Below are 15,544 nucleotides of genomic sequence, written 5' to 3' on the forward strand. Positions count from 1 at the left end.
GATTCCATTTATGTGAAGTATTCCCAATAGGCAAATCCAGAGAGATAGAAATCAGATTAGTGGTAGCCTGGGTCTGGGAGTAGGGAAGAACGAGGAATGACTGCTTAACAGGTATGGGCTTTCCTTTTGGGATGATGAAAATGTTCTGGAACTTGATAGTGGTGATGATTATACAACATTGTGAATCCACTAAAATGTCACTGAGTTGTCTACTTTAAAATGGCTAAAATGATGAATTGTAGTTTATGTGTATTTTACCACAATTAAAAAAAAAAAAAAGGCAGTATGTTCAAAGGCTCTCCTCTGGGCAGGAGTGAGCATGATTCCTTCCTGGAACTGAAAGATGGCCAGTGTGAATGGATGGCAGAGCATGGATGGAATATGGATGGATGACAGGGGCAACAGGGAGACTAAAGGGGCAGTGAGCTGGAGAGCTAGGCTGGGACCAAAGCATGCAAGGCCTGGAGAACATGTTAGAGTTTGGCCTTTATCTTAGGAGGAATGGTAGTCCACTTAAAGCTGGGGAAGGGTATCATCAGATATATATAGATTTTAAAAGATAATCATATATCCAATTAAGAGTGAGTTTTCACAGCTTGAAAGTAAGATGTGGTAGAAGATGGGATGGAGGAAGGGTACTCTACACAAGTCAAATGGTGCCTCCTTCCCAACTTTTGTAGCACTATTCTGCTAGATAGACCTGTATAGAGGTTTTAGATGATCAGAACACATGAGGACATTTCAGAGCAAGGTAAAGCAGAAACTGACGCTGAGAGTAATTACTGGGACTTAAGTGAAGTGGTAAATAAGGAAAAGCAGAAAAGTGGATTAAGAGACATTTCATGGGTTTTTTAAATGAGGGGCCTAATTGTCTCAGTATAGAGGTTTATAGGCCTTCAGGAGGAGGCAGTGAAGAGGAGACCTCAGACAGGTTGGGATCATCAGTGACAGCAATAATATGATTTTGGTTTTCTATAGTTACTGAAGTCTCCTGAAGATGGACCAGAACTTCTGGGCTCCAGATCATTTGTGGAATGCTGTAGTCTGGCCAGATAGTTTGCACTGCATCTCTCAGCACCAACAGTGGTGCTACACTGAGGTGGGAACGAGGCTATGTCTCAGTTTAGGGAAGGTGCTCTAAGTGTCAATATGCTAACAGATTTTGAAATTGTAGGACTGCTAAACAGACAAATACAACATTGTGAACATATGTATTCATTCGTTTGTTCCTTCCTTTCTCATTCAGCAGGTTCTGTTTTGTTTTTGCTTTTTTTTTTTTTTGAGTATTGTCTATTATAGGGTGCTATGCTAGGCGTAAATTTACAAGACTAATAAATAACTAAAATTAGGTCATCTTATATAACAACGAAGACATTATAAATATAATTTTACAGCTAAGATACATAAAAGAAACTTCCTATTTGGACCATAAGGCCAGACCTGAGGCCCTGTTGTTTGCTTTCTAACTATCTATGTTATAAGAATTATTTTTCAATGGTCATAATCTTCAAATGAATAAATTTTGAAAAAAAGTAAAATAACTTTTTGCCCCGATGTCATATTTCCATCAATTGCTAATTTTTGCCCCTCATCATAATGTTTTTATAATACCAGGAAGTATGGAAATCTCATATAAAACTTTGAAAATGGGTAAAGACTTCTTTTTGTTTTTATTTATGTACATGTAAACTTGTGTCAACACAGTCCACTATAAGATGTGAGATTTTCGGAACCATCTGACAATGAAAATGGAAATGTTCAGTGAAATCCCGTGAAGCAATTTCTTTATGAAAACAACTCTCAGAAAGGAGAGTCATCCAAGTTCCCATAGCAATAAAGCAGCACTGCATAAAAAGCCCCAATATCTTGCTGTTATTATCTAGCTCTGTAACAGAGAGCATTTCCACTGTGCAGCGAGCAGATGAGCAGGGGCTGCTTCCTTTCTGTGGAGCTGAAGACTGGTCAAAAGATCAAGAGACAATCTAATGGAAATGTTTCCTATTGACTCAAAACTAAGATGCAAGGGTAGGCATGAAGGGCACCCAGTATTCAAGAAGTTGAAAAATCCAAAATGAATAGCAGTATCTTCAACAATTCTATCACTTAAAAATATCTGAAACATTAGATGTCAAAGAAAAAAAATTCACTTATTTTATATAATTAATTATAACTAAAGTCAGTGGCATATATAATAAATCTGTAACAATATGTTCATGTGCTTGAAAAATTGGAAAACTAAGCTTACATTTGAAAAAAAATTTTTTTTCAAGAATTTGACTCCTTAGTATCTAGAAAAGACTAACGAGCTTAGTAAAATTCTTGCTCTGGGGTAAAGAGAAAATTAGAAAGGCAACAGATATGATAGATCCTTTCAGTAATTAAAACTTACTGACACTGATAAGCCTAAATCCGGATGGCAGTGTTTTCTTGAGTCATTGGTACCATTCCTCTTAAAATGTACAACTAGGGAAAAGATTTGTAACAACCCAGGGGTTTTATAGCCCCTAGGCTATCTATCAATGGTCTTTCAGGGGTCTTTGAACACCCTCATCCCACCAAATTTTCTGATAACTAGACTATGATGGTTCTGTATCATGTCAACTTGGCTACATTGGAACTATGTTTTCCAGAATTTCCTTTGCCCAGAGAGTGAGGCCTCGAGAGATATTTTGCATGACATTAAGAAAGTGGAAGAGCAGCAGTGGCCATCTTGTTTTTTTATGCTTGAAAGGCGGGTTCAGGGCACCAAGCACTGTGGGGACTCACGCATGTTGTTACTTATCCACAGGCTCACCTTGCTGGCCTGGGACAGCAGCTGGGCCCCTGCCAGATCTTTCTGCTGGATCAGCTTCCCTGACTCCTGGACTAGGTGCATATTTAGCTCCATGATGGAAGGCACCAGCTTCACCTTCATCCAGCCTGTCTTTGTTTGCCCTGCTTCACATCCATCTTCTTTTCCCAACTGCCTGTGGGCTCAGGTGCCAGCGCCAGACACAGAAACAACTGTACATCCTTACTCAGACCTCATAACCAGCTCCCACAGTACAGTAAGTTTAAATATTTGTAATTATATATATAATAATAAACACGTATAAATAAATGTATATATGGTTTTGCTTAAACCCTAACTGACACACTGTATGCCAAAGCATAAGTTTTGAAAAGCTGCAAATGTTAACTCAATACAAATATACATAGTGAGCATGGGAAAGATTGATTTATGAAGAAACCAGCAAGGTGGCATACATAGTTCAAAGAAAGATACAAAACATTGATGTGAGTAAAAGAAAGAATTCTGGAATATGATTGGCTGAGTTAGATTCAAAACTGGTTAATATACTGCATGACAATCAGAGCATAACCTTTGGGATTATCTTTTCTTTGGGAGAGAAATCATTTGCACAACAATCCTTTATACAACTTGGTACACATTTTTCACTTAAACAGAAATTTTAAAGAAAAACCTCTAACACTACCAGAAAAGATGGAAATCAGCATCACTTGCTTCAAATAGAAGGAAGCCCTAAAAATTATATAATTATTAACATAAATATTACATATATACCACGTGAAATCTGCATTCCACTGGTAGCACATACTGTCCTATATTTGGGGAAATATTAGTCTAAAACATTTAAGAAGATTCTAGATTAGAGATTACTTACTCCTAACCCCGGAAGGGAAGGGATTGTAGAAACTAGCTCATTTTAGCAATGAATAAATGGAAGGAGAGAGAGGTTTAAGTGACTTGCTCCCAGCCACACAGTGATGACTAGGGACCTCTACCTCCCTACAGTATATCTCCCCACGATTCGTGTATTTGCTTATCTGTAACCATATGTGCCATTTGCAATTAAGCAAATCCTCTCCAGCATTTATCTAACTCTGAGCTTTTGTTTATCTTGAATACTTCCTTTTGCTTTTCTGGCTGCATAGACCAGACTCACCTTGAGTGCCACCTTCTCCATGAATGCTTTATTTGTATTTCTCTTTTAGCATTTATTTATCGTTTTTTTGCATTATATTGCTCTCTTTTTGTACTTGTTTTATATTTCCTACTTTTCTTGAGCCTCAGTACAGAGCCTGAATATGTAAACAGCTTTATTTTTATACTTTCCTCTTAAATGGTACCCAGCATTATCCCTGTAAGAGTTTGTGCTCAATAAGATTTTTGCAATGAACTGTCTATTGAATCTCACTACTATCTGGGAACAAAGCTGTGGAAAATGTGATGCTGGTGGTCTTCTATATTATGGGTCCCATCTGTTTGCTATTACCTGTTTCCCACCTGCTGTCATTACTAGCATAAAACTCCATCTGCTACTTTCTCTTCTCTTCCAAGCCTGACTTGGCACTAAATCTGTCAGACTCTACTTCAGGTTTGCCTAGTCAGCATTACTTTTTCTTAATGGTTTTGCTAATTACTAAAGGTCTGTTTTACTTTATTTGCCTCTTGAGAGTATTTAAGATGTGAACAAGGTAACCAATACCGAATTGAAGACAATCTGTCAAAACTATTTGTAAAAATAGTACCAAGCAAAGCAAAAAAAAAAGTACTAAGCAAGCATTCAGATTTGGAACTGAAGAATGGCTTACAGCTGGGAGAGTGTGACCTTGGGAAATCAATTAACCTTTCTGATTCTCAGTGTTCTCTCCTTTAAGATGAGAGAATTAGGTACAATGTCTCTAAGGTCTCTTCTGAATGCAACATCTTCCATAGCAAATATTCATCCTTTAGGAGAGACTTAATTCCATCTCAATTCCATTTCCTTCGTGAATCTTTCCTGACCTCTATCCTGATAAAAATGTGTCCCTTCTTTTAACATAGTACAGTGCTTAATTCTCAACTATGTTACAGTATACCTTATCCTGAACTGTGGTCAAGTTAGCTGTGTAATTTGTTTGCTTTACTCCATTACACTGACCCTCCCTTAAGTTGTGGGTTTTTGAATGCATTAATAGAGTCTTTGTAACTCATGCAAATGCCTAGCAAAGTGGATTATAGATAGTACATTGCAGTGTGTGCTGAATGATATTTATTGACTGAGTAAATTAATGAATGAACTGAAAAATGACTGAGTAAATTAATGAATGCATAACACCATGATAATTCTGTTCTGAAAGCAACAAAAACCAAAAATGCTACTAAACTAATTGACTAATGAAAGAAATTAATGCCAGGGTTATGACTTTTGGTCACCATGGAAAGCATCTCCAGAAAATAAATGTAATACCTCATTTAAACATAATAGCGGGCTTCTCTGGTGGCGCAGTGGTTGAGAGTCCGCCTGCCGATGCAGGGGACACGGGTTCGTGCCCTGGTCTGGGAAGATCCCACATGCTGCGGAGCGGCTGGGCCCATGAGCCATGGCTGCTGAGCCTGCGCGTCCGGAGCCTCTGCTCCGCAACAGGAGAGGCCACAACAGTGAGAGACCCACGTACCACAAAAAAAAAAAAAAAAAAAAAAACCATAAACATAATAGCAACATATAGTATGGTTAATATGTAAATACAGTAGCATGTGTAGAAGGAGAGGCCATGATACAGAGTGACTGGGAGCACAGATTCTAGAGACCGGTGCCAGGCTTTTGTTCTGGCTCTGATACTTTGTAGGACCTTGGGAAAGTTATGTAACTCTGTCTCAGCTTTATCATCTTTAACATGGGAGTATTTACTTCATAGAGTTATTGTGAGAATTTAATGAGTGCCTGGCACATATTAAGTGCTCAATAAATGTTAGCCATTATTTTACAGTTAAGTACTGACATATTTCAATATGTCTGTCCTTTAGTACATAAAATGGGAGTAATAATGAAAGCTTTCTCCTGAAAGCATTGTGAGGGTTTTTTTTTTTAACTCTTAAGGCCATTGAATATGTTCTACTTACATCATTATATCAGAACAAAAATATCTTAACTTAAAAATAGCTTAAAAGTACTGAGGTATTTTTAAAGTGACCTGGATTCTCACTCATCCCAAGCCAGTTTATTTTTCCAGTTTGAGAATCCTGCAATATGTGCTTGTTACAAAACTGGCATGACATGAACTGCATACTGTACTCAATGTATACACATCAGGCATAAAATTAACGAGCATCAATATTTTCCCTTAATGCTTCAGAAAGAAAATTCTAGACTATTCTTGAAACCGAGCAGACCCCTGTGGGGCCCTCCCAGGTACAAATCTTCTCTGTGTCCCCCATTTCTTGCTTGCAGGAAAAAAGGCTTCAGCATCCTAAATCTTCCCTGAGTTCCAAAGAGCAGATTCAAACAGTTACTCATCAGGGAGGGGAGGGAATGCAGAAACAAAGGAGGACCAGTCAACAAAAACAGTGCCCGGATAAAGCAAGGTCCTGGTTCCTCCTCAAGGGATGTATATATAACAATATTTTTGAGATTTTCTGCAGGAACGAAGGCCCCCATCCAGGTGGCGGATAGTAAATTCAGGCTGAGCACAAGACTCTTGGAACATGCCCCGTTACCTCACCACCAAGCCATCAGAAGAAAGTCACACACCCTGTAGCCCACACTGCAAATTCTGCCTATAAAAACTTTTCCGTGAAAACCATGGGGGAGTCCGGGGTTTTTCAGCCTGGGCCATCCAATCTCCTGGCAGGGCCCTGACATAAACCTTTCTCTGTTCCAAACTCCGGCGTGTTGGTTGGTTTGGCCTCACTGTGCATCAGCCACATGAACTTGTGTTCGGTAACATTCTTACTTCAAAAATATCTTCCTCTCGGAGACAACCAAATGATTTCCCCAAATCTTTCATTTAATGTTAATTCTGTGAGGATGAAATTTATAATTAGGGCCCAGATCACAGTTACATTCTGGCCCTACCACTTCCTAGCCATAGAAAACCAAACGTGTTATTGCATCTCTCTAAACCTCAGCTTCTCCACCTGTGATACAAGAATAATAACAAGGGCTTCCCTGGTGGCGCAGTGGTTGAGAGTCCGCCTGCCGATGCAGGGGACACGGGTTCGTGCCCCGGTCTGGGAAGATCCCACGTGCCGCGGAGCGGCTGGGCCCGTGAGCCATGGCCGCTGAGCCTGAGCGCCCGGAGCCTGTGCTCCGCAACGGGAGAGGCCACGACAGCGAGAGGCCCGCATACCGCAAAAAAAGAAAAAAACAAAAGAATAATAACAACATCTGTGCTCAAAAGGTTATTGTAAGGATTAAGTAAGATCACGTAGAAGGCACTGAGCATAGTGTGTGGTAGAGAGTAAATGATCAATCCATGGGATTGATATTATTTCTGATGAAATACACTTGCAATTATATCAACAAAATGGTAAACTCTAAATCCATTTAGGCATACTGCATTTCATAAAGAGGTTCCAGGTTTCTACAATACCAACTGATTGAACAATCAGAGGAATTTTTTTTTTATGAAAGGCAAAATTTTTCTTGAGCTGTGAACAGTCTTTCTAACAAGGTTTTCCAGATCCTGGGGTAGAAGTTTTGCTATCATCTCTCTCATTGCTGAAAGCCTGACAGTCCACAGAATTGTTGCTCTAAATATAGGCAGTTATATTTTCTGAGTAACGGAGAAGAGAGAGATTTTATAGCAAGGATAGGGGAGTGTTCTTGAAGCCATAGGACCTGCAACATCTTGCCCAACAGAAGGCATATAAGCCCTCATAGCATCTCCACCTGACAGCATCCAGAGCTGAAGGGCTGCTTCAAGGTCAGCACATGCATTTACATCTGCCTTTCCTGCCCCCCTTGTCCTGACTTCTCACTTCAGTGACCACCCCAGGAGCAAGTCTAGGAAAGCATATGAAAAATGCAACAACAAAGCAGAATTCAGTGATACAACAAGGTGACTTTTCAGGCAACTTAAACCATGAGAAATGTCTCTTGAAAAAAAGGAAATCAAAACCTAAGGAGTTTGACACAAGATATTCCTATAAGATATTTTTAGATAAGTTGATCATTTAAGATGATCAAGTGTCAAGGTAAAAAAAGATCCCAGATTTAGTAACAAGCAGAGAAATGCCTTCTAATTTTTGTGACCCTCTTGAGCTCTGCTCTGATTCCCAACATCCCCATTGACAGCTCGCTGAGCTATGTAGGTATAGCTTTATATTTCCACACAGAAGTCATGCTCAGAAGCCCACACGCTGTTTAAAAAGGCCATGCTCCCAGCCGCTGTTCTCCTAAGACACAGCAGATCTATAATTTCTTCATATATTTTCATAAATGACTCCTATGCATGGGGAAGTCTTTATGAGGCCAAGGTTATCATAAACTTCTGCTATGAAACAACCCATTATCTATTATCAGCCTCTGTCACCAGTCTGTGCATAGAGAAGGCGAGCCCAGAGAAATGTCATTAAAGAAAAATGAAATAGGTTCAAAAAGACGAGGCGAAAGACATTTGCCTAGCTCTATAAATCAAAGGTAGTGGGGTATAACTGTATCTCATTCATATTAGGTCATTAAACCAGGGGACAGGACACAGAGGAGCACTGAGGACCTTGGTACTAAAATACCATAACCATTTAATTCTCTCTCTCTCCTTCTCTCTCTCCCATTCCCTCTCTCCTCTCCCTCCCTCCATCTCTCTCAGTCTTCCTCTATCCCTCATTTGAAAACCCTATTATTCAGAGGACAAAAGCAAACCTGCTTGAGGAAAAATAATAGAACTTCTCTTTTCTTCCAATCCATTATTCTTCTATAACTGTGAAAGCTGTTATGTCATCCTTGTACCACAGAATACCACTGACTAGTCTTAGCTCTCTAACAAATATTTCATCAAGTAGTCACTTCAATTATAAAAATTATCTAGATTGGATAATTAGATCTTCTTTACTGAGAAGCTGTTTCTAACCCTCATCGCACAGGAATGTATGAAAATAGGTAGATCTGAAACTGTTTATTCCGGGACTTTATAAATGTAGAGATCTCAGGGACAGCCTGGCAGAATCCTTCTATCAAAGGATAGGGGAATCTTGGAGGAAGAGCTCATTCTAGGAAGAGAGGCTGGGACAAGTAGGTGACTTCCAGGAAAATGGGCCAGAACATCAGGCTGAAGATGATCCTGGGAAAGACGGTGCTGGATATTCAGCTTATCATTTCCCCACCACCCATTGACTCTCTTCCTGAAAGCAGCTTTCTTGAGTCCACAGCAACAACTGTGCTGCCAGGGAGATCAGCTCGGTGCTCTGTGACCACCTAGAGGGGTGGGATAGGGAGGGCGGGAGGGAGACGCAAGAGGGAGGAGATATGGGGATATATGTATATGTATAGCTGATTCACTTTGTCATAAAGCAGAAACTAACACACCATTGTAAAGCAATTATACTCTAATAAAGATGTTAAAAAAAAAAACAACTTGGGCTTCCCTGGTGGCGCAGTGGTTGAGAGTCCGCCTGCCGATGCAGGGGACACGGGTTCGTGCCCCGGTCCGGGAAGATCCCACATGCCGCGGAGCGGCTGGGCCTGTGAGCCATGGCTGCTGAGCCTGCGCGTCCGCAGCCTGTGCTCCGCAACGGGAGAGGCCACAATAGTGAGAGGCCCGTGTACCGCAACAAACAAACAAACAAACAAACAAAAAACTGTGCTGCCTCTATCATTCTCCTGCACAGAATCTGTAGTCTTCTTCCTAATAAAATTACATATTTGTTGGTATCTTTACGAGCTTAATGTCTGTTTTTTTCTACTTGACTGGAGGCTCCATGAAGCCCAGGATCATGTCTGTTTTGTTTCCTGTCCGCCTATTACTCAGCCCATGTACTTACTGAATGAATTCACAGATGAATGTGAATTACTAGTACTAGGGGAAAGGGGGGATTTGATAAAAACAGAGAATAAAGAATAAAATACCAGATATGTTGAGAACAAAAAATCAACATCTCCATTAGTTTCAATTACATTCACAGGCGTAGGACATGGCAAACTTAGTGCAGATAGCTGTATCTGAGGTCTTTCTCCCAGACATTAGATGCCACCACTGGCAGCAAAGATGCTGTCTCTGGGAAGGGGGAGGGGAGGAGAACATAGTTATACCTGTGCTCTTAACAGCACTAAGAAAAAGCAATGAAGGAGAAAAGAACTCGGTGCTTTAGAGAGAGAAAAATACCCAAGAAAATTATTTTTAGAGTCCACACAAGATACTCCAGGAAACTTTCTGAATTATTTGGGAAATTTTTGAGAAAAGCTCAAAACTTACGTTCATAAATTTGTTTCAAGATTTTCTAATCACACTTAAAAACATTAACTGATGTATTGCTAAGAGAAGAAAGCAGTTTGTAGGTGAGCATGTATAAATTCATGCTTCTATGTGCATGTATGTGTTAGAAAGGACAGGAAATTTATTTACAATATTTTCATAGGAGTTATTTTGAAAAGTGACATTGTAAGTGATTCTATTTATCTTTGCCTTTAAAAGAAAAAACCATTGTCTTTTATTTTGTTACGTGATAAATCATTGTGCAATCTTAATGAGTCTTTAACATATTTACATTACACTTTATGTTTATTGCAGTGTACAAGGAAAACATAATCCCTAGCCAATATGGTACAGTGGGAGTTGCACACCACACAGAGACACACTGATCTGTGAGTAGTAATAGTGTTACATAATTAGCATTTATCTGTATCTCTGATTTTCCCCCTTGAACAAGGAATCCTTATGCTTATAAATATTTTTAATATGTGCTTTTTTTTTAAAACTGGTAAGAAAAGAAAAACAAATTATGCTCATTTTAGTGTGCTAACTTGAGAACAGAGAGAAAAAGGTAAAAGAGTACAGGGTCATTTATAAAAGCAGGGACACGATGACCCAGCAAGATAATGTGATGGTACACTTCCTCTTTCCTTTATTCTTTTCTGCAAGTGAGCACTTCCACTCTCAGCTCATCTACGATTTCTATTTAAGCAGAAAATAAAGGTTTTTCTGGGGGAAAGAAGGAGGAATATAATCCGTGGAAAATGGAGTTGTATAGTGAATAATCATATGCAGTTTCTATCCAGGTTAGGTAGATCTAATAACCCCATTAAAAACCCCCTCTTCCACTGGGCAAGATGGGACATGGCCCATGGGCACCTCTTCGTCTTTGCATAGAGCAGCTCCTCTGCCTGGAAGATGCCCCCTGCTCTTTTCCTCCTTGCTCCTTCTCATCTATCCAAGAGGGGTCGACATCTGCCAGCTTTTGATTATGCCCTGAGGAATCTGTTGCCATCAAAAGACGTAACAATGTGAAGGGCTGAAAAGTAAAGAAAGCTACCCAACAGCTATTTTCAATACGAGAAAAGCCAAAGATCCCCACCTCACCTCCAGTTTTTGCTTTCCATCAAGTTGTCACAGCCTCAGTGGCACAATTAAACAAAAACAACAGCAGCGACAACACAGGACTTGCCAACCCAGAGAAACAAAGAGCAAACCTTCTCGAGTGCCGGTTCATTACTGTGTTAGACCCTGGAGAGATGAATAATTCAGGATCTCTGATGGCAGAGCTTCAGGTCTTTTAAAATGCAAACTGGTGAGTCACAGGAAGAAATGAAGTTGGCTTTACCCAAAGTAGTTTCCACATCTGATGCTCTCAGTCTCTCACTGTGCCCTATGGCCTTATTCAGAGTATTTCCTCTGCCCATAAAGTGACTCAACATCCCTACACATGAGAGTGTGTCATCTGTTGATTATTTCTTACAATACCTCCTCCTAATAATAGCTGAAGACCTAAAAAAAAATTTTTTTTAAAGCCATCAGTCACTGTGGAGAAGATGATGGGGAAAATTTAAATGTATGCAAACATGGTAGAGAGCACACTGACCACATCTGAGTATCAGGCAGAAGGACTCTGTAACAATGACCAAATCCCTCTTCTACCTAAAGCCTCAGAACTTCACCAAACAACTTCCCCAGCCCACTGCAACCACCCCAGGCAGACAAAATCACCCCAGTTTTGGAACTCCCACACATTTTGGTTTTGCACCAAAAACACCACAACGGTGAAAATTAAAACTCAATATTAGAGATAGATGGGTTCTTGCTACACCTCCGGTATAGTGTAAGCTCCTCCACTAGGGAGTATGTCTCATCCATCTTGGTATTCACAACTCCTAGCTTAATTTTTGGTGCTTGGGAAGCTTTAATAAACAATTATGAATAAAAATAATCCAAAAAGAACTTAAGTACTTTTACTTTATACATATACTGTTATATGGCTGAGTAGTAATGTTAGAACTGAGAACCCACATCCCTAATTCTTTCACACACAACTTCGAAGATACGATTGTCTCCCTGAAGTGTAACTCTAATCGTGCCATTTTTCCTGCACACACAAAAACATTTTTTTAATTAAAAAAAATAAAACAAATAAATTGCTCCCCATCACCTGGAGAACTCTGGGCTCCCCTTAAAGTCTGCTCATCCCCAGTCTTCTCCATCTTCACCCCATTACATAAACCAAAACTTAGGAGTCATTCTTGATTCCTCTCTTTCCCTCCTATCATTCATGATAAAGTCCTATCAGATCTGCCTTCAAAATATACCTAAAATCTGTCCACATCCTCTGTTACTTTCCTCATCTCAGGTGCCAGCACCCTTCACTCAACTTTTGAAATAGCCTTCTTGGTAATTACAGAAACTAGTCTCCCTGTTCCCAGCCTTGCCCATTTCTAATCCACCTTTCACATAAAAGAGCAATAAAATGGACTTTTAAAAAAAATAAAGTTATTTTATTTATTTATTTTTGGCTGCATTGGGTCTTCGTTGCTGTGCGCGGGCTTTCTCTAGTTGCAGCAAGCGGGGGCTACTCTTCATTGTGGTGCACGGGCTTCTCATTGCGGTGGCTTCTCTTGTTAAGGAGCACAGGCTCTAGGCGCGCGGGCTCAGTAGTTGTGGCTTGCAGGCTCTAGAGCGCAGGCTCAGTAGTTGTGGCGCATGTGCCTAGTTGCTCCGCGGCATATGGGATCATTCCCAGACCAGGGCTCGAAGCCGTGTCCCCTGCAATGGCAGGTGGATTCTTAACCACTGTGCTACCAGGGAAGCCCCTAAAATGGACTTTAAAAAAAAAACAAAACTGTCCATTCATATTTCATCACATCTCTAATTAAAACATTTTATTACCTTCCATTGCACTTAGGGAAATACAGAAACTCCTTACCATGACCTAGAGAGCCCTCTACAAGCTGGCCCCCTGCTCACCTCACTTGACCTCATCATCCCCTCCTGCTCTTGCCCCTTGATCATTACTTTCCAGCCATACAACTGATTCCCACCTGAGAGCCTGTTCCCCTTTGCTGGACAATTCTTCTCTATGATCTTCTCGTGGATGCTTCCTTCTTGTCTCAGCCTTCATGTCACCTCCTTAGAGAGGTCCTCCTGGACCACCTAATGGCTTTCCCATCCATTCTGTCACCTCTCACTGTCCACTGCATTTTCTTCATAGCACTTATCATCACCTGATATTTCCTTGTTTGTTTTCTTACTGATTTTTTTTTTTTTTTTTTTTTTTTTTTTTTGCGTTACGTGGGCCTCTCACTGTTGTGGTCTCTCCCGTTGCGGAGCACAGGCTCCGGACATGCAGGCCCAGCAGCCATGGCTCGCGGGCCCAGCCGCTCCGCGGCATGTGGGATCTTCCCGGACCGGGGCACGAACCCGTGTCCCCTGCATCGGCAGGCGGACTCTCAACCACTGCGCCACCAGGGAAGCCCCTTACTGATTTTTAATCCCTATCCACCTCCAGTAAAACAGAAGATGGGGCCCTCCTCCATCTTGCTTCCCACTGAACTCCCATTGCCTGGAACAACACCTGACACACGGTGGATGCTCCATAAATATTCATTGAGTGAATAAATGAATGTGGTCCAAAACTGGATAGGCTACTCAGAGACCTTCTGTTAAGATACCAAATTATTTTTCCAGCCATTGCTCTCCTTTCACAACCCTGTGTTTATAGCCAAATGCAAGTTTGTTCCCTCTACACACTTAGGATTTTCCTGAACTGTTCAATGATTGAAGGGTATTAAGAATGAAATCAAGGGACTTCCCTGGTGGTCCAGTGGGTAAGACTCTGTGCTCCCAATGCAGGGGGCCTGGGTTCCATCCCTGGTTGGGAAACTAGATCCTGCATACATGCCATAACTAAGAAGCCCACATGTTGCAACAAAGATCCTGCGTGCTGCAGCTAGGACCCAGCGCGGCCAAAATAAATAAATAAATACACAAATATTCAAAAAAAAGAAAGAAAAAGAACGGATTCAAGGCCAAACCCAGCTAAATGTGTGAAGTCACTCATAGTTACCTTTTGCTTCTTCCAGACCCCTGCTTAGATTTCTCTCCTTCTTCCTTACCCGTCAGTGTCACCACGTTTGGGGGGAGATTCTGTAAACTTACTCACCCCCTAGATGTGCAGGGCTACAGGCAACGAGCTGGGTTGATTCACAGTTTTATCTACATTTCACTGACCAAGTGCCTCAGAATGATCTGAGGATAGTTGATGGCAGAGGTTTCTGCCCATGAAACAAAAAAAAGTTTTAATAAAAATTCAATTTCCCAATTAAGCAAATTGTATTGTTATTACTATCTGACACACCTTGGGGACAGATATTTTCACAGGAGAGGCTTTGGCACTTACTCTCTGAACCTGCACTGTTTACGTTAGTCTGGCATCTCCATACAGGTGTCTCTGTGCAGAGCAGCCTGGGAAGACATAGCTCCCAATTGACGTTTAGTGTTACCACCAGCCAGGCGGGGTAGAACTGCACAGTGGTGCTAAGTAGTTCTCTTTCATCAACACATATTTCAGGATACTGTTATCCCTTTTTTTTTTTTGATTGTCATAACGTAGAAGGAGTTGGATAGCTTTATCAAAAAACCTTACATATAACATCTTTAGTTTTAAATTCTCATTTAGTTTAATATTTCTGTTTTCCCTTTGCCTCTTTTTTTCCTGAGATATGTATACATATACACACCTATAAGAGTATCTAGCACATTAGAGACTTAAAAAAAATCTGTTGAGTAAATTTTCTTTCAAAATATTTCAAGAAAAGGAATTGATAGTAAGTTTGTCACTATAAATAGTATTCCTGCATCATAGAAAGACTACTTAGAAGTTCAAAAACCTAAAATATTTACCTCTGAAATGCTGAATGTATAGAGGTCTTCAAATATCCAGAGAGTTTTCCTATTGAAAATTCCCTTGTAATGTTCTGATTTGGGCTCATTCCGAGAAATATGATGAATTACGACTCTTGGCCAGACGCACAGAATACATCACCTCTCCTCAGTGCTTCGAATTTAGTCAAGCATTGTCTCCATACTTACGTATATAAGTACGCCCTCCAGGAGCCCACAACCAAACCTGGATGATTTTGTCCTTTGCTAGATATGTGTTTCCTTGTATGAAATGTTCACTTCCCTTGAAGTGGGAGCATATCTTGATAATTCATCAGATGTTTCCCCCTTGCCCACTCCCACCCCCAGCAAAGTTACTACCTCTCCAATATCCTGTGTCAGTTTGAGGGCAACTGCTGGAATGAAGAGGATTTATTGCAACCTGAGTAGCCCATGTCTCTGTGAATTCAGCAGA

Source organism: Orcinus orca, chromosome 11 (genome assembly GCF_937001465.1).
Source record: "Orcinus orca chromosome 11, mOrcOrc1.1, whole genome shotgun sequence".
Lineage (NCBI taxonomy): Eukaryota > Metazoa > Chordata > Mammalia > Artiodactyla > Delphinidae > Orcinus > Orcinus orca.